Source organism: Magnolia sinica, chromosome 10, assembly GCF_029962835.1.
Source record: "Magnolia sinica isolate HGM2019 chromosome 10, MsV1, whole genome shotgun sequence".
NCBI classification, from domain to species: domain Eukaryota; kingdom Viridiplantae; phylum Streptophyta; class Magnoliopsida; order Magnoliales; family Magnoliaceae; genus Magnolia; species Magnolia sinica.
Genome location: NC_080582.1, coordinates 51,540,431 through 51,567,170, shown reverse-complemented (window position 1 = coordinate 51,567,170; position 26,740 = coordinate 51,540,431). Strand labels below are relative to the sequence as shown.

The window sequence follows — 26,740 nt, the reverse complement described above, 5'->3', positions numbered from 1 at the left end:
ACCACCACAGGCCTGAGAGTGACAGAAGGAGATTATACTTTGATTTTCATTATTTGGCACATATCTCCTTAAGATTTGGTCTGGGTAATATTTAAACAAACACAAATCATCCTAGAAAAACTTATGAACCTCGGCGAAGAATTTTTTCTTCTCATGCGTAGTCCAATGTGTCAGCGTGAAACTTGTGGCAAGATAATTAGCAATATCAGCAAACCAAGGGGAATATGAGACTTTGAACAATTGTTAGTCAGGGAACATGTCATTTATATGTGTCATCTCAAAGGAATCAGAGAGATCAAGGAGGGAATGATGGTCAGCCTGTAATGCCCCAAAAATCAGCACCTAAGTACAAAGACTCTGATCCTGAATTCCCGAGTGTTAACCTAATGAGAATGCACGTGTGTCCTCATTCAGATTCAAATTCATTTCACACAGATAATTAGAGTAGCGCAATTCAAATTACCAAATCCAAAGTGAGGTAGAGATAACAATATATTCAGAAATATAGTGCAAAGAGTTAAAAATACAGTTCCAATTGTGATGATCACCAAAAATGGGATTATACAAACCACAAACCATAATATAAATACCCAAGATGGTTAATGTAAGACTCGTATCCTAGTCCGTACTATTCCGCTGACTCCCGCGATCCTTCCCGTCGAATTTCGGCAATTCACAAACTGTAATCAATGTTTGCACGCAATCCTAAGTCATATCTTATAGATTTGAGTCAGCTTAATCCAAGACTTATACCACTACGACCGCACCGTTGCTGCGGTTCTGATGCCGTGTCTCGCGCATCGATCCGATACCCTAGCCAAGAGATGTGGGTCGGCGTTTATTTCGAAGAAAACACTGCGCGTTTGCAATCCCAAGAGAAATCGCACAACACGACACATCAGTCAATCCATCAATCAATCAATCAATGACCTCATGTCAAGTACAAGAGTACCCATACTTCCTTTCTCCACAAGTCAAGAAACCACCAAGTCAACCAACCTCTCACCTCACATCCATCACTCACCTCACATCACCCATCACTCTCTCTCCCTTACAACCCTCTCTCTCTCATTTCTCAACACATTTTCTAGGCTAGCAAGAGTGGTGGACGTCCATGCATTCTAAGGAGAGAAAGTGAGATGTGTGTGGCCCACTTTCCATCCCAAGATCTCTCATCCTAGCCATTCATTTCTCATCTCCCTCCATCAAAGTGAAGCACAAGGAGACCGGCATTCCATCGGACCAAGAAGATCGAACGGTGGGTGTTTATTAGACTATATTTTTCATGTTTTGATGATGGGCCAAGTGAGGCCTACCGACTGATGGTATGGATCTTACTTTGGACCTTAGGTGTGGCTGATGGCCCACCTTAATCCTCATGATCATTCCACGATGGGGCCATTCTCCATGGACCCCATCATGATGTTTATTCTCCTTTCATGAATAGGGTCATCTAGACCTTACATCTTGGTGGAGAAAGGATCTCCACCATTGATTTTTGATTTGATGGGCCCACGTGTAATGGGACCCACTTGATGTATGATCGAATGCTTGAAAGGAGGGCCCATAGTGTCGGGGTCCCTCCATGCACGTATCTCTCTCTCTCTCTCTTTCCCTTTTTTGTGTGATGATGTAGTTATGTGGCCCGCTTGGATGGACCCCACTTTGATGTATGTATTACCCACGCCATCCAACCCTTTCTTTTGGTGGCCCACATTCCTAGGTGGGGCCCACCTTAAATGAATTGTGTAGAAGCCCAAACCGTCCAGCATCCAGGGACGCTGGACTTAAAATGGAAACAAAAATATTAGCCTTTGTTCAAGGCCATTTGGGTGGGCTACTTGTGTAGACCCTACCTTGATGTTTAAACCCAATCCACACCGTTCATTCTTTTTCCCAGACCATTTTAGGCATTGAGCCGAAAAGTGGGGCCAATCCGACGTTTGGGCGGGCCATAGCATAGCAAACAACGTGTTTACTGCTGAAATACCCCCTGTCGTTTCTATACACCAACATATATCGGATATTGGGCTTGTTTGGCTTGTCCTGAGCTATGGGAACCAGTGAGCGGGGTGGATTCTTCTGATGCAGGCCCCACGTGCAAAAAATCATGGAAAAATCACTTTTTCAAATATATATATATATAATACATGCAGCGCCTGCTGCTGCGTTGGCTGGCGGGCGAGTAGGGACCACAGTCCCATATGTGGGCCCCACCATGATGTGTTTTGAACATCCACGTCGTGCATATGTTGGGTCCCCTTTGGGACAATGGCCCCCCCAAAAATCAACCGTATAAGCAACTCGGGTGGCTCACACTATAGGAAACAGTGTGAATGAACGTCTGCCCTTGAAACCCTTTTTGGGAGTCATAGAAATTTTGGATTAATATGATATTTGTATTTCCTCTGCATTTAGGTCTGCGTGACCTTATGAACAGATTGGATGACAGATAAACGTTATGGTGGGCCCCACTTGGGACCCATAATGATGTATGTGTTTTATTGGCACCGTCCACGGCAGTGGACGATGGAAACCACCATGTATGTGTTTTAGCAATGCCGTCTAGGCAATTGCTGGACGACTAGTAGGCCCCACCCTTGATGTCTGTGTTATATCCAATCGTCCTTCTGTCTGGTGGGCCACATGTGTGGACCCTACCACGGGGTATGTGACCCACCATAATTCATGTGTCACCTCCAAACCATCCAACCATTTGGCTAGCTTGTTTTACAGACTTGAGACAAAAAAATTAGATAGATCTGGGATCAAGTGGACCACATAGCAAAAGTAGTGGGGAGTGAGTGTCTGCCATTGAAACCTTTTGTTTCACGTAAGTTTTGGATCATTAGGAAATTTCTTTCCTCTTAATCTAGGTCTGTGTGACCTTATGGCCAGATTGGATAGAAATAAATGATACAGTGGACCTTGAGAATTTTAATGGTGGAAATCATTGTTACCACTGTTATTTGGGGTGCGGTCCAGTTGATCTTTTGATATGATTCATTTGTATATATTATATATACATTTTGATTTATTTGTAGCCATCCATTGAGGCCCACCTTGGTATATGTATGAGGCCCATCTTGATTTATGTGTAACCGTCCATTAAGGCCCACCTTGATATACATGAGGCCCATGTTGTGAGGCCTATTTGATGTATTGGCGGCCCATGGGTCGAGGCCCAATGGGATGTACATAAGGTCCATTGTATGTGTGATTCCACCATGGTTTGTGAAATGATATTTATGGCGGGCCATGCCTTGGGAGCAATGTTGGTTTGACGTCCATATTGTAAGAATAATGTTGGTTAAATGTCTGCATTATAACTCTCCCTAGGGCCCATTGATAGGCCTGTACTTGTTGTGTGTAGGCATTTAGGCCCATCTTCATTGTGAGGATAGTTCATCACCATATAAAATGCTTAGTATAACTCCATGATTCATGCCCATACATATCATATGTATGCCTGATATGAGGAATGTTTGACCATAGCATACGCCATTGGGCAAACTATTTACTGAACTCCTTATAAAATGGAGTGCCCACATTATCGCGCCGTACGCGCAGGATTGCCGCATGACTGGATAGTGTGACTCATGCATCTCACATACATGTGACTTGATCATTGTACACCCTAACGACATCAGGGCCGTGACCTCCACAAGCACATCGTGGATGGCGAAATGGGACACTGAAAATACTTGGTTCTAGCACTATGGGCACTTAGGATGTCCTTGGGTAAAAGTCCCAGAATCCTCCGAGGTCAAGAGATTCTCCAACGTCTAGACTGAGTGGAATATGAGCGTCGGTGCTTATACCATGAGGCCGTGTCTCCCACTGTGTCGTGGTCAGTTGGAAGGGGGTGTGGCCTTATCCGCCCAAGTGAGGGGGCTATAAGCTAGGCTGAGTATGACCAGCTCGTAAATGGATCCACTATCGATGAGCTGAGTAGGTATTGGCAAACTGCTGGCTAGGCAGATAGTGAGGTCTCTTCCACTCACTGGGTTGTGTAGCTAGGGAGGAGGCAGTCGGTGTGAAGTGTAATAAACCCCGGTAATTTCTTCAGAGAGCAACCGTACTAATATGTGGACTTATTGAACAGGAATTAGATATCCATTCATTCATTCATTCACCATCCATTCGGGCTGGTGGTGCATAACTATTTGTTACGTGTACCTTCACATGGCCAGGATTTCGGTTGGGGACGCAACTAACCTAAGATCAAGAGTTTACCACATTGAGTCGGACTATCCAAATTTAGGTATGGGTGTTAAGGGTCAAATATTGCATATCAGACCCATTTATTGCATGAATTTACAAGCATGACACCGTTTAATAGCCTAATTTAATTGAATTTGTGATGCAGGGCGTCTTCATGAGCTTGGACTGGGAAAGGACACTAAAAAGCATGGATTTACCGATCTGATGACACTAAAGCAGGGGACGGACTCCAGAAGACCAAGAGCGACGAAATTATACACCAGGGGTCCGCGGAAATCGAGGAATCGAAGCTCAAGTGGCCTGAAAAGTGTCCAAAATGCAAGATCATAGGGTTCCCACCATCTGATCAGTTCGAAACTTCACACGTGGCTTGAGGACCATAAATAAACCGTACACGTAAAATTTCAGCCCCTGGATCACTGTGGAAGTGGCCCAAATGGACAGATCAGCCCTTTAATCAGTCTGTGGGGCCCGCCTGATATCCGGATATGCTTCAAAATTGTTCTACACGGTTTAAACCACGTGTCAAAGCGGATGGACGGAGCAGATTTCTCACGATCATCACAGTGGACTCTATATACACAGCGCGTGTACAGAGTGCACCGCTGCCCGCGCCGCACCGGACGGTCAGCCTGGTCCAGCGGACGGACGCTGTCAGTCCGTTTTCCAGCAGTGGGCCCCAATCAGCGCTTATTACGAAGATCTGGACCGTCCATTGTGACGAGAGGTTGGGGTAGACCCTCGCCTAGGTGTCTTTTTACCACCATGGAAGGTTCTGCATAATCCTAACCGTTCAATGTATGATGAACGGCGGAGTAGAAGATACGGTGGGCCACACTAAAATCAAGAAAAAAATGCGTGTTTATCACTGTTTTTTCACCACGAGTCGAATGAACGGAGAGGATTCTCTTTATTACAGTGTTTATGGGCTCCACCGACAGCCCAGCGCAAGGTCTGCGCAAGCTCTGTTCGCTAACAGAGCTTGCGGACGAAACTCAGTGGGCCACCATCATTGCCCTTCTCGATGATCCGAGCCGTTCATCATGTAGGTGGGCCAGAAATCTTCCAGAGGACGTTGTCCTTTTGGAAGGAAAGCAAAGAAGAAGAAGAGGAGAAGACCACGAGTTTGGCTGTTGTGCGTCTTCGCACCCAACTCATCCGCGATTTCCGGCCTTTCATACGGACCTCCTCTCTACATACAAGGAGTCCCAGCTTCCGCAGCTGAGTCCTGCCAGGACTCCACAGAAGGGAGGTGAGAAGAAAGATAAAAGGGGAGGAGCCGTGGAGGCCAGGAAAAACGTGAAGGAGACGTGGAAACAGGGAGGGCTGCTGCTGCTGTGCACGGCTGGGAGAGAAAAGCAGAAGGCTGTATGTGGAGTACACCGCTGGTTTCTCTGCTGCTGGAGACAGGGAGCAAGAGGATCGGTTTTTGAGCAGGAGCAAGGAAGAAAGAAAGAGGAGAAAACGTGAAGTTTTTTAGTTTTTTTTTCCCTTTCGTTTCCTTTCATTTATTTCTTTCCTTCTTGTTCTCTTCTTTCTCGTTTTATTTCCTATTTGCTTTGAATATAGCCCAATCATGAGTGGCTAAACCTCTCAGCTAGGGCTAAGAGGTGAAGCTTGTAGTGAGATGGGAGACTCTAATTGCTGGGTTAACTATTTAATCGTGAATTGAACTTGATTATGGTTTAATTATTAAGGGAATGTTTGTAGTTTTTAATGGTCTATTGTGACTGAAATTACAATGGGTCTGTGATAGCTTTGAGCATGTTCCTTTTCTCCTTTTCATGTTTATGAAGTCAGGAAGCCCTATTGTTCACCATCGTCTCATGGGCATGGTCGGATGACGGTACTCTGCCTAACTTTCATGGCATGTTGATTGATTGGTAATTAGATTAATTCTGTTGTTTGCTTTGTCTCCTGGGCAAGGTTTGGTGATGGAATCCATTCTAATTCATACACCTTTCATCTCTTGAAAAACCAGATCAAGTAAGTCCAGTTTGATTTCCATGATTCCTGATGCAGGAAAAAGATCTCCCTGATCTCTACGAGTGGATCCTCTGAATCCCTAGTTTTCCTTCCTTTGAATTACTTAAAGTCTTAGATAATTCTTCCACAATTATTCCTTAATTTCTATTTGGTTTAGATCACATCTTGGTCTAGTTCTAGTTCTACTTGGTTTCAGACAACGTACAGGTATCAGTCCCTGTGGATTCGACCTCGGTCTTACCGAGTTTATTACTACATCACAACCCTATACTTGGGGAGTGAACAAGTTTTTGGCGCCGTTGCCGGGGACTGTCGGTTACGTTTTTCTGAAATTAATTAATTTTAGAATTAGTTTGAGATTAGGATTTTACTAACTGTAGCTTTAGATTTTTAATTGATTTTTTTAGTATCCTCCCATCTGTAGGAAATAGTTTACTCTTAAAACTAGGTTATTTCTTAATTAATTTTCTACTTTTATTTTTAGCAACTTTCTAATTTTAGAATCTAATTTGTTTCTTAATTTATTTTTAGAATTTCTGTTTAGAAACTAACCTTCCTATTTTGTAGGCCCTTAAAATAGAAATCTCTAATTCGGTACACTCCTTCCCTACGTTCTATTTTTCAAATCTCTTGTAGTAATTTACTTTTTAGTTTAGGACTGTCTTAATTAAATTTAGAAATTTCTACTCAGTTTACTGTTTTCTTTCTTTTAAAAGATTGTTTTTCTCCTTTTTAGAATCTAACTTACTTTTGTTTTATTTTGCAGGTCCTTAACTTAGGGGCATCAATTTGGTAATTTCTTTCCAACTCCTTCTCTCTTTCTTTCTAGATTTTCTTTCCTAGGGTTAAGTTTTTAACTGAGGGCTGCGAGTGTTTCATGCCCAAGTGGGCCCGTGACAACACTCGACGTCTCTTGACTGAAGGAGGATTAGTTGAGGGGTTGACTATCCATCGCAGGATTAGACACCGCTCGAAATCCCCTGAGTTAACTGAGGTCATGGCTGAAGACCAACCTCCTCTACTTCCACCCAGGGTGGAGGATACCCAAGATGAGAATGAGGTGCAACAGGCACCCCCGCCTCGTACTTTACGAGATTTTCTACAACCGGCGGGAGTGAGTACGCCCTCATGCATGATTTTTCCTGAAAACACAGGACAAATGGACATCAAGCCAGGAGTTATCCAACTCCTTCCCAAATTCCATGGACTTGAATCAGAGAGTCCATATTTGCATTTGAAAGAGTTCGATGAAATTATAGCTACATTATGTTTTCCTAATGTATCTGAGGATACAATTAGGCTGAAACTCTTTCCTTTTTCCTTAAAAGAGAAAGCTAAGACGTGGTTACATTCACTGCGTCCTAGATCCATTGGCACATGGAACGATATGCAGAGGGAATTCATAAAAAAATTCTTCCCACATCATAAAACGATTACCCTCAGAAAAGCGATCATGAACTTTGCCCAAAAGGAAGATGAAACATTCTTTCAATGTTGGGAAAGGTTCAAAGATTTGGTCAGTTCATGCCCACAACACGGATTTGAAACGTGGCGCATTACAAATTTTTCTATGATGGTGACATCTTCCATGCGCCAAATGGTCGAGACAATGTGTAATGGAGAGTTCATTAATAAAGACATCGACGAGGTATGGGACTACCTCGATAGTTTGCTGAAAAAACACAATCTTGGGACTATTACCCAAAGTCGAACACCACGTCTAGGCCAACTCAATCAAAGGAGAAAGGTGGATTATATCTCTTGAAAGAAGAGGATGATCTCAAGTGTAAAGTGACTACGCTCATAAGGAAAGTTGAGGCCATGGAAGGAAAGAAGGATAAGGTCAATGAAGTTGTTTGCGGCATCTGTGATTGCAACATTCACACAACTGAAAATTGTCCTACAATACCTGCCTTTCGAGGAGTGTTGAATGAACAAGCCAATGCCGTAAATAACTATCAAAGACCTTTTACTGGACCTAACTCTAACACATACAATCCTGGCTGGAAAAATCATCCAAACTTCAGTTGGAGAAATGGACAAACGGCGACTCCTCCAGGTTTCTTCAATCAAAATCCAAATCAAGTGAAACCTCAAGAGGAACCGGTTCAAAATCCCATACAAGAGCTGGCTCGGGCAATGCGGGGAATCACAGATTTTATGCAAAAGATAGATTCTCGTATGACGGTTATAGAAAAGGGGATGCTTCCTGCACAACCTATCCCCAATCCTAAACCGCAATACGAGAATAATGATCCCAGCTCTTCAAATCAGATGGGGCATGCTAAATCCATCACCACTCTTAGGAGTGGGAAGATCATTGATAAAACTCTTAGGTTAGGCCCGAAAAGCCTCAAGAACCAAGAGGACAACAATGATGGATCCACTGATGCCCCACAAAAAGTGGAACCCGGAACTTCTAGAGAAGCCGGTTGCTCCATTCCCCAACGGTTGGTTTCACCAAAACCTCTCTCTAACTCTCGGGATATCTAGAGGTGTTGAAACAGTGAAAGTCAACATTCCTCTACTTGATGTCGTTAAACGAGATACCTTCATATGCCAAATTCCTAAAAGACTTATGCACGACCAGCGACGGAAAATTATTCAAAAGAAAATCTTCTTGTGAGAAAGTGAGTGCCATCCTGAAGCAAGACGTGCGGCAATATAAGGATCCGGTAGCCCAACCATATCATGTGTAATCGGGAACCATCGAATTGATCACGCACTTCTTGACTTAGGAGCGGGCGTCAATTCTGATCCCCTACTCGGTATACAAACGTTAGGTTTGGGTGAATTAAAACCCACCCTAACCACACTACAACTTCTTGATCGCTCTGTTCGTGTACCAAGAGGGATAATTGAGGATGTGTTGGTCCAAGTTGATAGATTTTACTACCCTGTAGACTTTATCATCCTGGACACCGAACCCATCAATAACATGAGCACTCAGATTCCCGTCATTCTTGGTCGCCCATTCCTTGCCACGTCAAATGCAATTATCAATTGCAGGAATGGTATCATGACTATGTCTTTTGGAAATTTGACATTGGAGTCAAACATTTTTTCAATAACGGCAGTTTCAGAAGATGATGACGATTTCCACGATATTAACATGATTGACTCTTTCGTGGAAGATATGACACCTCTGACCTTATCCTCCGACCATCTAGAGACGTGCCTGGCCCACTCCCATGATTTTGATGATGACATGATTAGGGAGACTTGCGCCTTGCTTGATACTGCACCGGTACTTGAAGTTAACCGATGGAGGCCACAATTTGAAGAATTACCACAAACTGATGTAGTGCCTCTACCGTCTAACCTCAAGCCGCCGAAGCTTGACCTAAAACCTTTGCCCTCTGATTTGAAATATGCATATTTGGGTCAAGATGAGACATACCCGGTGGTGATCTCTGCCCACCTGGAGAAAGAACAGGAGAGTATGCTTATATCTACTCTCATTGAGCATAAAGGAGCCCTGGGATGGACGATAGCGGACCTCAAAGGAATCGATCCCTCGATTTGTACTCACCGCATATATCTTGAGGATAATGCAAAAACCGCTCGGCAACCACAACGTAGACTAAATCCAAACATGAAGGAAGTGGTTAAGGCTGAGGTTCTTAAACTATTGGACGTGGGTATTATATACCCTATATTCGATAGTCAATGGGTGAGTCCAACTCAAGTGGTCCCTAAGAAGTCCGGAATCACCATCGTAGCCAATGCTAATAATGAACTCGTGCCAACTAGAGTCACTACTGGTTGGAGAATGTGCATTGACTACAGGAAGTTGAATACCGTCACGAGGAAAGACCACTTTCCTTTACCATTCATTGATCAGATCCTGGAAAGGTTAGCTGGTCATTCCTATTACAGTTTTCTTGACGGGTATTCGGGCTACAACCAGATAGAGATAGCCCCTGAAGACCAGGAAAAGACCACATTTACATGTCCTTACGGCACCTTTGCCTATCGAAGGATGCCATTCGGACTATGTAATGCCCCTGCCACCTTTCAGCGATGTATGCTTAGTATTTTTTCTGACATGGTGGGGCAATATCTAGAGGTCTTCATGGATGATTTCTCTGTTTACGGTCCATCTTTCAGCGAGTGCTTGGAAAGTCTTAAATGTGTGCTGAAAAGATGTGAAGAAAAGAACCTGGTACTTAATTGGGAGAAGTGTCATTTCATGGTTCAGAAGGGAATTGTCCTTGGGCATATCATCTCGTCCAAAGGAATCGAGGTAGATAAGGCAAAAATCGATCTTATCTCTAACCTACCTCCACCCAAGAACATCAGAGACGTGCGATCCTTCTTAGGACACGCAGGATTTTACAGGCGATTCATAAAGGACTTTAGTCTTCTCTCTCGTCCTTTATGTAATCTTCTTCAAAAGGATGCTCCGTACGAGTGGACTGAGCAGTGCCAGGAAGCTTTCACCAAGCTTAAAGGCACGTTAACCACTGCACCTATCATGTAGCCACCCGACTGGAGCCTTCCTTTTGAACTTATGTGCGACGCTTCTGATTATGCTCTTGGGGCGGTCCTTGGCCAGAGAAAAGATAAGAAGCCCTACGTCATTCATTACACGAGTAGAACTCTAAATCCGGCCCAAGTGAACTACTCGACTATGGAAAAGGAACTCTTAGCCGTAGTGTTCGCCTTGGACAAATTTAGGTCCTACCTGATCGGATCCAAGATCATTATCTATACAGATCATGCGGCACTGAAGTATCTTCTTTCTAAGAATGATTCTAAGCCCCGCTTGATACGATGGATCCTTCTACTCCAAGAATTTGATTTGGAAATTAAAGATAAAAAGGGAGTAGAGAACGTAGTGGCCGATCACCTTTCTCGCCTTAATACCTCTGAGTCCCTTGAGACGACTCATATCAATGACATGTTCCCTGATGAACAATTTTGAGTCTCCCATTCACCTTGGTTTCTTGATATTGCTAATTATCTTGCTACAGTGCCATACCGACATATGGACTGCGAAGATAAGAAGAAATTTTTCACCGAGGTGCGCAACTTTTTCGGATGATCCTTATTTATTTAAATATTGCCCGGACCAAATTCTAAGGAGATGTGTACCGGACGATGAGCATCAGAGCTCTCCTTCTGTCACTCTCAGGCTGTGGTGGTCACTTTTCCGCTAAAAGACCACGGCCAAGATTCTGCAGAGTGGCTTTTCTTGGCCCACTATGTTTAGGGACACTCATGAGTTTTGCAAAGCTTGTGAGCGTTGTCGAAATTGGGAGCATTGTCCGTCGAAATATGATGCCTTTGAATCCCATCCTTATCATTGAAGCATTTGATTCTTTGGGGCATCGATTTCATGGGACCATTCCCCCAATCGTTTGGAAATCTGTATATTTTACTCGCCGTAGACTATGTCACTAAATGGGTCGAAGCGATTCCATGCCAAAATAATGACCATCACACGGTCATCAAATTCTTAAAAGAGAACATCCTTTCACGGTTCGGAACGCCTCGAGCCATCATTAGTGATGGGGGTTCATACTTTCGTAATAGACCATTAGAGAGCTTAATAAAGAAATACGGTATCTCTCATAAGGTGAGCACCCCATACCATCCACAGACAAGTGGACAAGCTGAGATTTCTAATAGGAAAATTAAACACATTTTGGAGAAAACGGTTAACCCTGATCGTAAGGATTAGTCAATCCGATTGACCGATGCCTTATGGGCATACTGTACTGCCTTTAAAACTCCTATTGGAATGTCCCCCTTTAGACTTGTCTATGGGAAAGCTTGTCACTTGCCTGTGGAGCTGGAACATAAGCATATTGGGCGATCAAAAATCTTAATTTCAATCTGACAACGCTGCTCGCTACGCAAACTTCAATTGAATGAACTTGAAGAAATCCGAACGATGCATACGAGAATTCGAGAATTTACAAGGACAGATGAAGGCGTTTCATGATCAACATATTCTACGAAAATCATTCACGCCAGGCCGAAAGTCCTTTTGTATAATTCTCGATTACATCTCTTTCGGGTAAGCTTCGATCTCGTTGGACCGGCCCTTACATTGTTATTCTGCTTATCCTCATGGGGCCGTTGAGATAAGAGATCCCGACAATGGCAAGGAGTTTAAAGTAAATGGACATCGTTTAAAGCCGTTTGTCGAGAAATTTGATTCAGAGGACATGTCCATGCCTCGACTGATCCTGTTTACCAGGACTGATCTCCTAGTCCGATGGAGGTATAGGTAGGTTTATCGCTTTCATAGGATTATGGTAGTTGCTTTTGTCTGGCTGAAGACGGTAAACTTAGCGCTCCTGGGAGGCAACCCAGCTTTTACTTTTCTCATTCATTAGTTCAATGTTTGTGGGTAGCATTGCCGCAAACCCTCACGAGACTACAACTCGTCCACTAGGGGTAACCTAGGGGTTTAAAGGCTTGTTGCATGCGCTAAATGCAATCGAGAGCACCTGCGAAAGTGGTATAGGTAGGATTTTATTTTTGTTAGTTCTGTGTCACTTTCTCTCTCGTGCTGACCGGATTCCATGCTGCGATCTCTTGAAAAGTCTCTCACGATTCGTCATCCAGGTACTATCTTCCCTTCACTCTTTCTTTACTTTTGTTGTCCTATGCGCATTCCATACTCTTATCCTTTACATTGAGGACAATGTAGCTTTTAAGATGGGGGTGGGAGATTAGGTTACCTAATCAGTTTTTCTTGAGCAAAAATTGTGAAAATTTTTAAATTTTTTCTGGACTTTCTAGTGAATTCAAAGTGATTGGACGACCATCTTTGATTTAGAATTACAAGATATGGAATATTGGTGATTTACTGCTCTTGGATTCAGTTGCTCGTTAGATTTCACAGTTAAGTTTGATTATTAATCCATGATTAGAAGTTGTAAACATTGATTGAGTCATGATTTCACATGTCACATCTCGCTTACACATTAAGATTTCAGTTTGAAACTGAAGGGTTAATTTGGTGATCAGTAAGCATAGAAGGAACCAACTGGAACAATTGCCCGTCAAGATCAATTAAAAGGAAGAGATCCCGTTGACAAAGGATAGGCAAAGAATCTTCACTATAGGTTTGCTCCCTATAAGTGTGGACTTCATTCCCCTTCTTGGTTATTAGTCTTCTAAAAAAAAAAAAAAAAAAAAAAAAACTGAAGGAATGAAAAGATGATTTTTGAGGTAAGCTTTGGTTATTATGAATTCTCTTGTTGATTACCAACGATACCCTGAAAGAAAGAATTGAATATTAATGTTGAAAGTTGGGATTACACTTTACATCTGTGGAACTCAAGGTTTAGGATTATTTCTAATTAAGGGACTAATACTTTGAATGAAGTTTATCGTGTGTTTGAGTCTAGGGGAGAGTAAGGCCCAACATTCATGAATTGTTGAAATCTGAATATCTAGATTGTTTTTCCAAATCACTCGAGTTCATAGAAATTCTCCTGTAATTCTCAACTTATTTTTCGCATACTTTGCTCGGGACTAGCAAAATGCTGGTTGGGGGTTGTGTTAAGGGTCAAATATTGCATATCAGACCCATTTATTGCATGAATTTACAAGCATGACACCGTTTAATAGCCTAATTTAATTGAATTTGTGATGCAGGGCGTCTTCATGAGCTTGGACTGGGAAAGGACACTAAAAAGCATGGATTTACCGATCTGATGACACTAAAGCAGGGGACGGACTCCAGAAGACCAAGAGCGACGAAATTATACACCAGGGGTCCGCGGAAATCGAGGAATCGAAGCTCAAGTGGCCTGAAAAGTGTCCAAAATGCAAGATCATAGGGTTCCCACCATCTGATCAGTTCGAAACTTCACACGTGGCTTGAGGACCATAAATAAACCGTACACGTAAAATTTCAGCCCCTGGATCACTGTGGAAGTGGCCCAAATGGACAGATCAGCCCTTTAATCAGTCTGTGGGGCCCGCCTGATATCCGGATATGCTTCAAAATTGTTCTACACGGTTTAAACCACGTGTCAAAGCGGATGGACGGAGCAGATTTCTCACGATCATCACAGTGGACTCTATATACACAGCGCGTGTACAGAGTGCACCGCTGCCCGCGCCGCACCGGACGGTCAGCCCGGTCAAAGACGGGCTGACCCGTCTTCTTCTTCCGCAGCAACAGCGGACGGACGCTGTCCGTCCGTTTTCCAGCAGTGGGCCCCAATCAGCGCTTATTACGAAGATCTGGACCGTCCATTGTGACGAGAGGTTGGGGTAGACCCTCGCCTAGGTGTCTTTTTACCACCATGGAAGGTTCTGCATAATCCTAACCGTTCAATGTATGATGAACGGCGGAGTAGAAGATACGGTGGGCCACACTAAAATCAAGAAAAAAATGCGTGTTTATCACTGTTTTTTCACCACGAGTCGAATGAACGGAGAGGATTCTCTTTATTACAGTGTTTATGGGCTCCACCGACAGCCCAGCGCAAGGTCTGCGCAAGCTCTGTTCGCTAACAGAGCTTGCGGACGAAACTCAGTGGGCCACCATCATTGCCCTTCTCGATGATCCGAGCCGTTCATCATGTAGGTGGGCCAGAAATCTTCCAGAGGACGTTGTCCTTTTGGAAGGAAAGCAAAGAAGAAGAAGAGGAGAAGACCACGAGTTTGGCTGCTGTGCGTCTTCGCACCCAACTCGTCCGTGATTTTCGGCCTTTCGCACGGACCTCCTCTCTACATACAAGGAGTCCCAGCTTCCGCAGCTGAGTCCTGCCAGGACTCCACAGAAGGGAGGTGAGAAGAAAGATAAAAGGGGAGGAGCCGTGGAGGCCAGGAAAAACGTGAAGGAGACGTGGAAACAGGGAGGGCTGCTGCTGCTGTGCACGGCTGGGAGAGAAAAGCAGAAGGCTGTATGTGGAGTACACCGCTGGTTTCTCTGCTGCTGGAGACAGGGAGCAAGAGGATCGGTTTTTGAGCAGGAGCAAGGAAGAAAGAAAGAGGAGAAAACGTGAAGTTTTTTAGTTTTTTTTTCCCTTTCGTTTCCTTTCATTTATTTCTTTCCTTCTTGTTCTCTTCTTTCTCGTTTTATTTCCTATTTGCTTTGAATTTAGCCCAATCATGAGTGGCTAAACCTCTCAGCTAGGGCTAAGAGGTGAAGCTTGTAGTGAGATGGGAGACTCTAATTGCTGGGTTAACTATTTAATCGTGAATTGAACTTGATTATGGTTTAATTATTAAGGGAATGTTTGTAGTTTTTAATGGTCTATTGTGACTGAAATTACAATGGGTCTGTGATAGCTTTGAGCATGTTCCTTTTCTCCTTTTCATGTTTATGAAGTCAGGAAGCCCTATTGTTCACCATCGTCTCATGGGCATGGTCGGATGACGGTACTCTGCCTAACTTTCATGGCATGTTGATTGATTGGTAATTAGATTAATTCTGTTGTTTGCTTTGTCTCCTGGGCAAGGTTTGGTGATGGAATCCATTCTAATTCATACACCTTTCATCTCTTGAAAAACCAGATCAAGTAAGTCCAGTTTGATTTCCATGATTCCTGATGCAGGAAAAAGATCTCCCTGATCTCTACGAGTGGATCCTCTGAATCCCTAGTTTTCCTTCCTTTGAATTACTTAAAGTCTTAGATAATTCTTCCACAATTATTCCTTAATTTCTATTTGGTTTAGATCACATCTTGGTCTAGTTCTAGTTCTACTTGGTTTCAGACAACGTACAGGTATCAGTCCCTGTGGATTCGACCTCGGTCTTACCGAGTTTATTACTACATCACAACCCTATACTTGGGGAGTGAACAATGGGACTGGTTTAGATATAAGTCCCTTGTGGTGGACCCCGTAGCCTGTGATACTACGTATTATCATCCCGACTTCACATTCCAGCATGGTCATTTCATTCGCACTGCATATTACATTGCATCTACAGTACTTAGCATTTTGGGTTACTATGTTTTTTGCACTTATATGGCCTAGATGAACTTAATGGTATTCATGGCTCGTCAGGATTTACATATTGCATTGCATCCTCAGCATTTGTTATTGTCTTATTATGTTTTGCATCGCGTAGCCTTTGTACCGCTGATAGTACTCATGGACTTACCAGTATATTTTCACTTACTCTGATATCATATGATTCATGATCTTGTTAGTATTTCCACTTATTCCGATGATGTATGATTTATGGGCTTTATGGTATACTTGACACTTATCTTGTGCACACACTTTCACCACCCTCTAAGCTTTTATAAGCTTATGCATGATAGATGCATGCAGGTGGTGTTAGGTTGCAGTAGCGTTGAACTTGGAGCGTGCAACTATCCTCTGGAGCTTTATTTCGATATATGTATTTCAGGATTGTATTCAAATGTTTATATTAGTGGATATATGATGATGATGTTGCCTTTATGATTTGGTTATACTTGTGGTTATACTTCTTATGAGACAAATGTACGTTGAAAAATCCTCCTTGTAGGATCCTAGGATCGAAATTTGGCATATGAGTGCCAGAATCCGAGAATGGGGCACTAAGGAGGCTGTCGATGCCGGATTCGGCGATCGAGAATATTGTGAGCCTGGTTTTCGAGTTAGGGGCATGACAGAAGTTGGTATCAGAGCATAACTTGAGAATACCTAAGGATAACATCACATATCTGCTGATAGCTACCTTATACTCTATGATTGTTGAGAACTTAGAATGGTTAGATCCCCGAGTTTGAAAAACTTAGAGATTTTCTGATATAGCTCCCTACCATTGAGATTGTGAGGCTGTATAGTATTCCAGTTTCGAACGTTTCTGATCGAGGATTCGAAGTCCAGTTGGATCATCGTAGCGTTGATGAGGCGTCTTATGAGCAAGAGGTTGAGATTCGTGGGCGTTGTCCCCATCTCTTAGGTGTTTGATTATGTTAGTATGTTGTGTTCGGATAAGACTCCTTCCCTTGGTGAGCTCTGTATTGGTCTTGTTCTGATTTAAATTTTGATGATAAAATTTTTATTAGGTGGGGAGAGCTGTAAGGCCCGTATCCTAGTCCGTACTATTTTGTCGACTCCCGCAATCCTTCCCATCGAATTCTGGCAATCCACGACCTATAATCGATGTTTGCACGCAACCCTAAGTCGTATCCTGTAAATTCGAGTCGGCTTAATCTGAGACTTGTACCACTGCAACCACCAAGTCAACCAACCTCTTACCTCACATCCATCACTCACCTCACATCACCCATCACTCTCTCTCCCTTACAACCCTCTCTCTCTCATTTCTCAACACATTTTCTAAGCTAGAAAGAGTGGTGGAAGTCGATGCATTCTAAGGAGAGAAAGTGAGATGTGTGTGGCCCACTTTTCATCCCTAGATCTCTCATCCTAGCGATTCATTTCTCATCTCCCTCCATCAAAGTGAAGCACAAGGAGACCGGCATTCCATCGGACCAAGAAGATCGAACGGTGGGTGTTTATTAGACTAGATTTTTCATGTTTTGATGATGGGCCAAGTGAGGCCTACTGATTGATGGTATGGATCTCACTTTGGACCCTAGGTGTGGCCGATAGCCCACCTTAATCCTCATGATCATTCCACGATGGGGCCATTCTCTATGGACCCCATCATGATGTTTATTCTCCTTTCATGAATAGGGTCATCTAGACCTTACATCTTGGTGGAGAAAGGATCTCCATCATTGATTTTTGATTTGATGGGCCCAAGTGTAATGGGACTCACTTGATGTATGATCGAATGCTTAAAAGGAGGGCCCATAGTGTCGGGGTCCCTCCATGCACGTATCTCTCTCTCTCTCTCTTTCCCCTTTTTTGTGTGATGATGTAGTTGTGTGGCCCACTTGGATGGACCCCACTTTGATGTATGTATTACCCACGCCATCCAACCCTTTCTTTTGGTGGCCCACATTCCTAGGTGGGGCCCACCTTAAATGAATTGTGTAGAAGCCCAAACCGTCCAGCATCTAGGGACGCTGGACTTAAAATGGAAACAAAAATATTAGCCTTTGTTCAAGGCCATTTGGGTGGGCTACTTGTGTAGACCCTACCTTGATGTTTAAACCCAATCCACACCGTTCATTCTTTTTCCCAGACCATTTTAGGCATTGAGCCGAAAAATGGGGCCAATCCGACTTTTGGGCGGGCCATAGCATAGCAAACAACGTGTTTACCGCTAAAATACCCCCTGTCGTTTCTATACACCAACATATATCAGATATTGGGCTTGTTTGGCTTGTCCCGAGCTATGGGAACCAGTGAGCCGGTTGGATTCTTCCGATGTGGCCCCACGTGGGAAAGACCGTGGAAAAACCACTGTTTTAAAAAATATATATATAAATAAAATACATGCAGCGCCTACTGCTGCTGACGCTGTAGCAGGACGCTGCTGCATTGGCTGGCGGGCGGGCAGGGACCACGGTCCCATATGTGGGCCCCACCGTGATGTGTTTTGAGCATCCACGCCATGCATATGTTGGGTCCCCTTTGGGACAATGAGCCCCCCAAAAATCAGCCGTATAAGCAACTCGGGTGGCCCACACTACAGGAAACAGTGTGAATGAACATCTGCCCTTGAAACCCTTTTTGGGTATCACAAAAATTTTGGATTAATATGAAATTTGTTTTTCCTCTACATCCAGGTCTGCGTGACCTTATGAACAGATTGGATGATAGATAAACGTTATGATGGGCCCCACCTGGGACCCACAATGATGTATGTGTTTTATTGGCACCGTCCACGGCAGTGGATGGTGGAAACCACCATGTATGTGTTTTACCAATGTCGTCCAGGCAGTTGCTGGATGACCAGTAGGCCCCACCCTTGATGTCTGTGTTATTTCCAACCGTCCTTCCATCTGGTGGGCCACACGTGTGGACCCTACCATGAGGTATGTGACCCACCATAATTCATTGTCACCTCCAAACCGTCCAACCATTTGGCCAGCTTGTTTTACAGACTTGAGACAAAAAAATTAGACAGATCTAGGATCAAGTGGACCACATAGCAAAAGTAGTGGGGAGTGAGTGTCTGCCATTGAAACTTTTGTTTCACGTAAGTTTTGGATCATTCGGAAATTTCTTTCCTCTTAATCCAGGTCTGTGTGACCTTATGGCCAGATTGGATAGAAAATAAATGATACAGTGGGCCTTGAGAATTTTAATGGTGGAAATCATTGTTACCACTGTTATTTGGGGTGCGGTCCAGTTGATCTTTTGATATGATTCATTTGTATATATTATATATACATTTTGATTTATTTGTGGCCATCCATTAAGGCCCACCTTGGTATATGTATGAGGCCCATCTTGATTTATTTGTAGCTGTCCATTTAGGCCCACCTTGATATACATGAGGCCCATGTTGTGAGGCCCATTTGATGTATTGGCGGCTCATGGGTCGAGGCCCAATGGGATGTACATAAGGGCCTTACCTTGGGAGCAATGTTGGTTTGGCGTGCACATTGTAAGAATAATGTTGGTTAAATGTCCGCATTATAACTCTCCCTAGGGCTCATAGATAGGCCCATACTTGTTGTGTGTAGGCCATTTAGGCCCATCTTCATTGTAAGGATAGTTCATCACCATATAAAATGCTTAGTGTAGCTCCATAATTCATGCCCAAACACATCATATGTACGCCATTGGGCAAACTATTTACGAGACTCCTTATGAGATGGAGTGCCCACATTATCGCACCATACGTGTAGGATTGCTGCATGACTGGATAGTGTGACTCATACATCTCGTATACATGTGACTTCATCATTGTATGCCCTAACGACATCGCGGTCATGACCTCTACAGGCACATCGTGGATGTCTAAATGGGACACCGGAAATACTTGGTTCTAGCACTATGGGGACATAAGATGTCCTTGGGTAAAAGTCTCAGAATCCTCTGAGGCCAAGAGATGCTCCAACGTCTAGACCGAGTGGAATATGAGCGCCGGTGCCTATACCATGAGGTCGTGTCTCCTGCTGTGTCGTGGTCGGTTGGAAGGGGGTGTAGCCTTATCCGCCCGAGTGAGGGAGCTGTAAGATAGGCTGAGTATAACCAACTCGTAAATAGGTCCGCTATCGACGAGCTGAGTAGGTATTGGCAGACTGCTGGCTAGGCGGATAGTGAGGTCTCTTCCACTCACTGGGCTGTGCAGCTAGGGAGGAGGCAGTCGGTCTGGAGTGTAATAAACTCCAGTGATTTCCTCAGAGAGCAACCGTACTAATATATAGACTTATTGAGTAGGAATTACATATCTATTCATTTATTCATTCACCATCCACTTAGGCTGGTGGTGCGTAACTATTTTTTACGTGTACCTTTGCATGGCCAGGATTTCGGCTGGGCACACGACTAACCTAAGATTAGGAGTTTACCACATTGAGTCAAACTATCCAAATTTAGGTATGGGACTGGTTTGAATAGAAGTCCCTTGTGGTGGACCCTGTAGCCTGCGATACTACGTACTATCATCCCGACTTCACATTCCAACATGGTCATTTCATTCGCACCGCATATTACATTGCATCTATAATACTTAACATTTTGGGTTACTATGTTTTTTGCACTTATATGGCCTAGATGAGGTTGATGGTATTCGTGGCTCGTCAGGATTTGCATATTGCATTGCATCCTCAGTATTTGTTATTGTCTTATTATGTTTTGCATTGCATAGCCTTTGTACCGCTGATATGACTCATGGACTTACCAGTATATTTTCGCTTACTTTGATATCGTATGATTCATGATCTTGTCAGTATTTCCACTTATTCCGATGATGTATGATTTATAAGCTTTATGGTATACTTGACACTTATCTTGTGCACACACTTTCACCACCCTCTAAGCTTTTATAAGATTATGCACGATAGATGCGTGCAGGTGGCGTTAGGTTGCAGCAGCGTTGAGCTTGGAGCGTGCAGCTGTCCTCTGGAGCTTTGATTTCGATATATGTATTTCCCTTTCAGCATTGTATTCAAATGTTTATATTAGTGGATATGTGGTGTTGATGTTGCCTTTATGATTTGGGTATACTTGTGGTTATGCTTCTTATGAGATAAATGTATGTTGGAAATCCTCCTTGTAGGATCCCAGGATCGGAATCTAGCATATGAGTGCCGAAATCCGAGAATGGGGCACTACGGAGGCTGTCGCTGCCGGATTCGGCGATCAAAAATTTTGTGAGCCCGGTTTTCCAGTTTGGGGCATGACAGTTAAAGTGTAAAGCCTTCAGTTTACACCTAATTCTTCAAAACATAACGGTGTTAGCACAACCCGATATGAGCCTACCTGTTTGAGGCCTCGATAGAACCTGCATTAATAATATGCCTGGTTGGTGTTTTAAAACACCGTCCCAGGTGGGAGTGAGTAGCTAACTCAGTGGTTCCATTAGTTCTAAGTTACACATGCTATCGACACAATCAGCGCGGTCAATGATAAACAAGAAATCAAATAATTCATAAATACTCTTGTTAAATGTGCATATGAAGATATGACATGATGCATGCCCTTTCCAAATAACACTCCCTCCCATGTGACTCCGACCACCTATTATGCAAATGACAACACTTCTCTCATCAAGTGACAACCATGCATGTTCACCACATCCTAATCTAATGCGATGTAATAAATGATCATGTTAGCCGAGTAATTATTAAGTTTAATTCATCCGGCATATTGACGAAGCTAGGATACCAACGTTACATTACGAGTCCTTATCCGGATCATGTGGCTCATTGCCACACGTAGTGGCTCCTTATCAGTGTCCCTTGATCCAAATTTAGATACCACTCGTTTATATAACAAATCAATAATTTCAAAGATACGATATGGTACCTAAATGTATGAGGATCAACCCGGTATGGGTCGTCACCCAAACTAAGTATGATCACTCAGTTCCGAGGTTGTAACAGCCCACAACACGTTGCCCTGACCAACTGAAGTGCTATTTTTGAAGCTCGACCAATCCCACACATGGATGCAGATGACAATCCATGCTCGAATCATAGCCGGATGAATAGTGGCTGGGGTGTTACAGAAGTGTGAGCTTATCACATTAAACCAAATCAATACAAAGGAAAGAGCTCGTCACCTAATTCCATTCACGCCTGGTCGTTCGAACAGTACTCTGGCACAGAACCATTGGCCAGGTAATTTGACGGGGGCCGTTCGAATAATGATCTATCACCTCCATCAGTGCTCACTGGTCACTAGGGGTAGGCTCGTCACCCTAGCATAGGCCGACAGCTTGGACACGGTGTCTCATACCACCATGCCCGGCTCATGGGTCTTAGTTGCTCACTGGTCACTATGGGGAGGCTCGTCACCCCAGCGTAGGCCGGCAGCTCGGATACGATGTCTCATACCACCATGCTCGGCTCATGAGTCTTAGTGAATCGTATCGCATTAATAGTTATGAATGGACCATTCATTGGGAACGGAGTATCATATATTCTATTTAGTCGTGTCATACATTGTGAACATACATTATCAGTCAGCTAGTGGGCTAATTTGATTTAGCTGGGAGAACTACGACGCAACCGGCATTGGGTGCAAGCATCTCGTGTAGTCCAAATACTATCGATCGTCCGTATTCAACTAGGTTGATCGAACAGGCCTAGGGTGGCCGCCCTAACTCAGGCCACTCCTTTAGTTCGGGAAGTTAACCAACTGACCCAACATCATAGAAATCCTAAGTATTGCTAAGGACTAAACATTACATCACACAATTATAGCATGTGTTCTACTACACAATCACTCAAGCATTTCATCGAACATGTGAGCATCATTGGAACAACACATCTACTTAGGCAATTTATCAAACATGTGGGCATCAACAAAATAACAAATTCAGTTGGGCATTCAATCAAGCATATGAGCATCCATGAAACAACACATTCAATCACCTAAACATTTTATCAAACACGTAAGCATCCATATGCAACCAATAACATATATTATAGAAAAATCAAAATGTCAACATATTAGCATGCATAAATTCATCTACAAGTATTTAATCATTAACTGAGACCCTCAAGGGTCGACAAATGATAACCTAGAAATAAAGGTCCACACCTTAAGAAGAAATATCCGATTTTAAGCTCCTAACGTTAAGGATTTGGGAAAAATCACAAATTCTTATATAAACACCAAGAACTACATGAGAGTTATGCAATTCACTTTAGAAAAACCTAGGTTACGAAGTAGGATTTATTTCTTACGTCCCAATCGTAAGTAGGGTGCATTCGGTGGTGGAAAATGATCGAGGCTAGGGCCTTGGTTGGAGGAGACCGATGAAAGGAAGCACCAAAACCTCCCACTCCTATTCCCACTCTTCTTTTTCTTCTTCTTCTTTCTCTTTTTCTTTCTCTCCTTGATAAAATATAAATTCGTATGGAGAGATAGGGTGCCTAAATGAAGCCCTTTTATAGTGCTAGATTTGGTGTAAATGGCCCCAATGGTTGGGTTTTTACTATACTAGCCCTATGGGAGGATTTTTCTAACCTCTAGGGCCCATTATGGGATACACATGTCGAAATACATAATAGGATAGTTAATCCTAATGATGATCTTCATATGGATATGATCAGCCCGTCATTTGGATGTGTCAATCAACGGATATGATTAGAAATCTATTTAATGGTCACCAATGGTCGATTAGGGTTGCGGCTATATAGATATGAGCAGGGAAATATCATTAATTGTACTCTAATTTTGGTTGTGGATTGACGGTCTGAAAGCCACAACTTCACGAAAGAGCGGAATGTCTATTTCACTTAAGTTTCAGATTTCGGTATAGGGGATTCGTGCGTTGCAAGCATTTAGCTTTCGGCCCAAGTTGAGTCATTCTAGGCGCTTTCTTGGTTCGCCACCCACGATGAACGTCAAGCCTAGTGAGACGGACATTATTCTATAATTTTATAACTAGTGGCCTACTAACGAGCGGTCTAGAGCTTATTCGGGAAATCGGGACATTTTTGGAATGAATTAGGTTGTGAGATTTCTCTTGCATAATAATTAGGGTATGGATTAGTTAAGTTTGTAGTGTGGCCTATTTGCAATTAGCAAAAATGCCAATTTAGTTAAAGTCAGTCTAAGTCGTTGGTTTTTAGGCTAAAGGGATAACTGATTGATTTGATTTTTTAATTAAGATCTGACCCCTACTTATCTCGGCTTTGGGTATATATTTATTTAGTTACGGTTGTCTCGATTAGTCAGTGATAGGTCGACTAGATTTAGACCCTGCGTGAACAAATCCTGAGGCAAAGCTCGATGTTTAAGTAATCGGGCGCATTCGTTGACTTCCTACAGTTGATTGATCGAATTTGTGAAGTTCTTTGCTGATACTATTCATGTATAAGCTCACTTCGAGTGTTAAGGGCCAATAAGCGATAACATAAGTTAATTATAATGAAAATTTTCAAGGATTTTTCAAAATCCAAAATAGTGAAAATTCAGGACATTATAATCTATCCCCCTTAAAAACAATTTCATCCCCGAAATTGCCAAAAGGTAATAAGTAAAGATATTATCATTTCATTTGCCTAAGTTTTGTTAGTTTCAGGTTTATATGTGTGTTAGGGTATATACTAAATGCACTAGCCTTGCTTATTATATTCTACCCCCCACCCCCCCCCCCCCCCCCCCTTAAAAAATTTTCACTTTTGAGGTTTGAAGACAAATGTCAAAATCATTATTATCATATTATGTGTTTGACAATAAAGTTTACCTAAGGGTGGTATATTGTGCTCTTCATGATCAGGCTAATATGGAAAAACGGTTGTGTTAAGCTTAAATCCGATACGTCGATTGTTTGCCTGACCAGGGCAGACAACTCATTATATCCCTTCCTAATCTTAATGGATCCTGGTCTTCTGCTCGGTCAAAGCAGTGAGTCCTTTGGTAATCACCAAGGATTGAGAATTAGGTCAAGCCACGAATGCTTGGCAAGTGTATGGTCCCGTAATTCCGTTGTCCGATCAAACTAAATGTTTAGGGAATATCTCATATCATTGAAAGGTTAAAATCTCCTATTTTTAAGATTGTAACTCGAGTCTTGGTTAAATAGAGTTCTCGTCTTAATTAATATCAAAATTAGTGATTAATAAATCTTTCACTATGCCTATGGTCAAACGATTACCCTAAAAAAATTTCAATAGCCTAAGATTGCATCTTTATGTTATTGTCTTGATCCTATGGCTGGTTGGTTATGAGCAAACCATTCTTCGATTTTATTAATTTTGAGAGGAAATGAAGTATCGAGAGTTCTAAGGTATTCCGGAGGTTTGGAGGACTAATGACGTTAAGAAGGGCACGAAAAATGAAAGAGGAAGAATATCATCTCCTCAATTTGGTATGAACCTTGAATTCACAAATGAATAGGGAACTCATATTATTTTAGTGAAGTTCGCCCCAATACGAACTTAGAGAGTATCAAACAATCAAACTCAACTCTACTTTAAAGCCGTAGTTCAACCATACTATAAACTATTTGAAGTATAAAAATATACTAAAAATAATTATAAAGGATGATCCCTGGCATGATTAGAAGCAATTTCTAAAAATATATAAATTTCTAAAACTCAAATATAAAAAAGATACGTCCGGTTTATTGGCAACTCGAAGTTGCAGAAAGTTTTAGTTTCAACCCATCTATTGTTCATAACATCTTTATCTCATTTAGTTACTAAATTATTTTTATAATTTTTTTTTGTAATCCATAATTAAGTTAAAATTTATCTCACAAGATTTTATTTCATTTTAATCTCCAAAAAAATTATAAAATTTTCTGGAAGTAACGGTTGTCCAAAACCAATGAATTTTGTATGATTTCAAAATGTCTTTATTTCTTATAACGTTCCTTATATATTTAGTAATTGAATTATTTTTTAAAATTTTATAATATTTTATCATTAATTTTAAACTCACTTTATAAAATTTTATTAATTTTTAATTGTAGAAAAAAGATTAAAATTCTAGAAGTGACATTTGTCTGAAACTAACGATTTTTTGTATGATTGCAAAATGTCTCTATTTCTTGTAAGGTTTCTTATAATTTTAGTATTTTGGTAACTAAATTATTTTAAAAATTTTTGTAATATTTTATAATTAATTTTAAAGTCATGCCACAAAATTTCATCTCATTTGGAGTTGTAGATAAATTATTAAAATTCGTAACAACTGTCTGAAATTAGTAATTTTTAGATAGTTGGAAAAACATTCTAAAATTAACTATATTATAATTTCTATTTAATTTTTTTTAATTTTTATATAAAACTAAACTTATAAATCTTTAATCTGGATTTTTAATTACCTAAATCGGAGTTATAACGAAGGAGATACAAATTTTTTAAGTCGACCCAAAATTGTAGAAAATTCTGGTGGTGGCACGCTGATTCCAAGGTGGCGCCGCCGGATTTTTGTCTGAAATCGATGGCGGACCACTGATCTGGTTGTGGAACCACTACCTGCTGTGGTGTCCAGTGGTGGACCACCGATCTAGCGGTGGCACCGCCGCCCGCTGGCCAAAATCGGCCGGGTCGTGCCGATTTGGCGTGGT

At 42.2% G+C, this 26,740-nt stretch overlaps 1 non-coding gene across 1 annotated transcript; it reads right to left on the bottom strand.

The window, feature by feature from the left end:
* Nucleotides 1–7,645: 7,645 nt before the first annotated feature.
* LOC131217708 (small nucleolar RNA R71) lies at nucleotides 7,646–7,752 on the bottom strand. The gene has a single exon (XR_009157300.1). It is a non-coding gene; the product is annotated as a small nucleolar RNA R71 (small nucleolar RNA).
* Nucleotides 7,753–26,740: the final 18,988 nt, after the last annotated feature.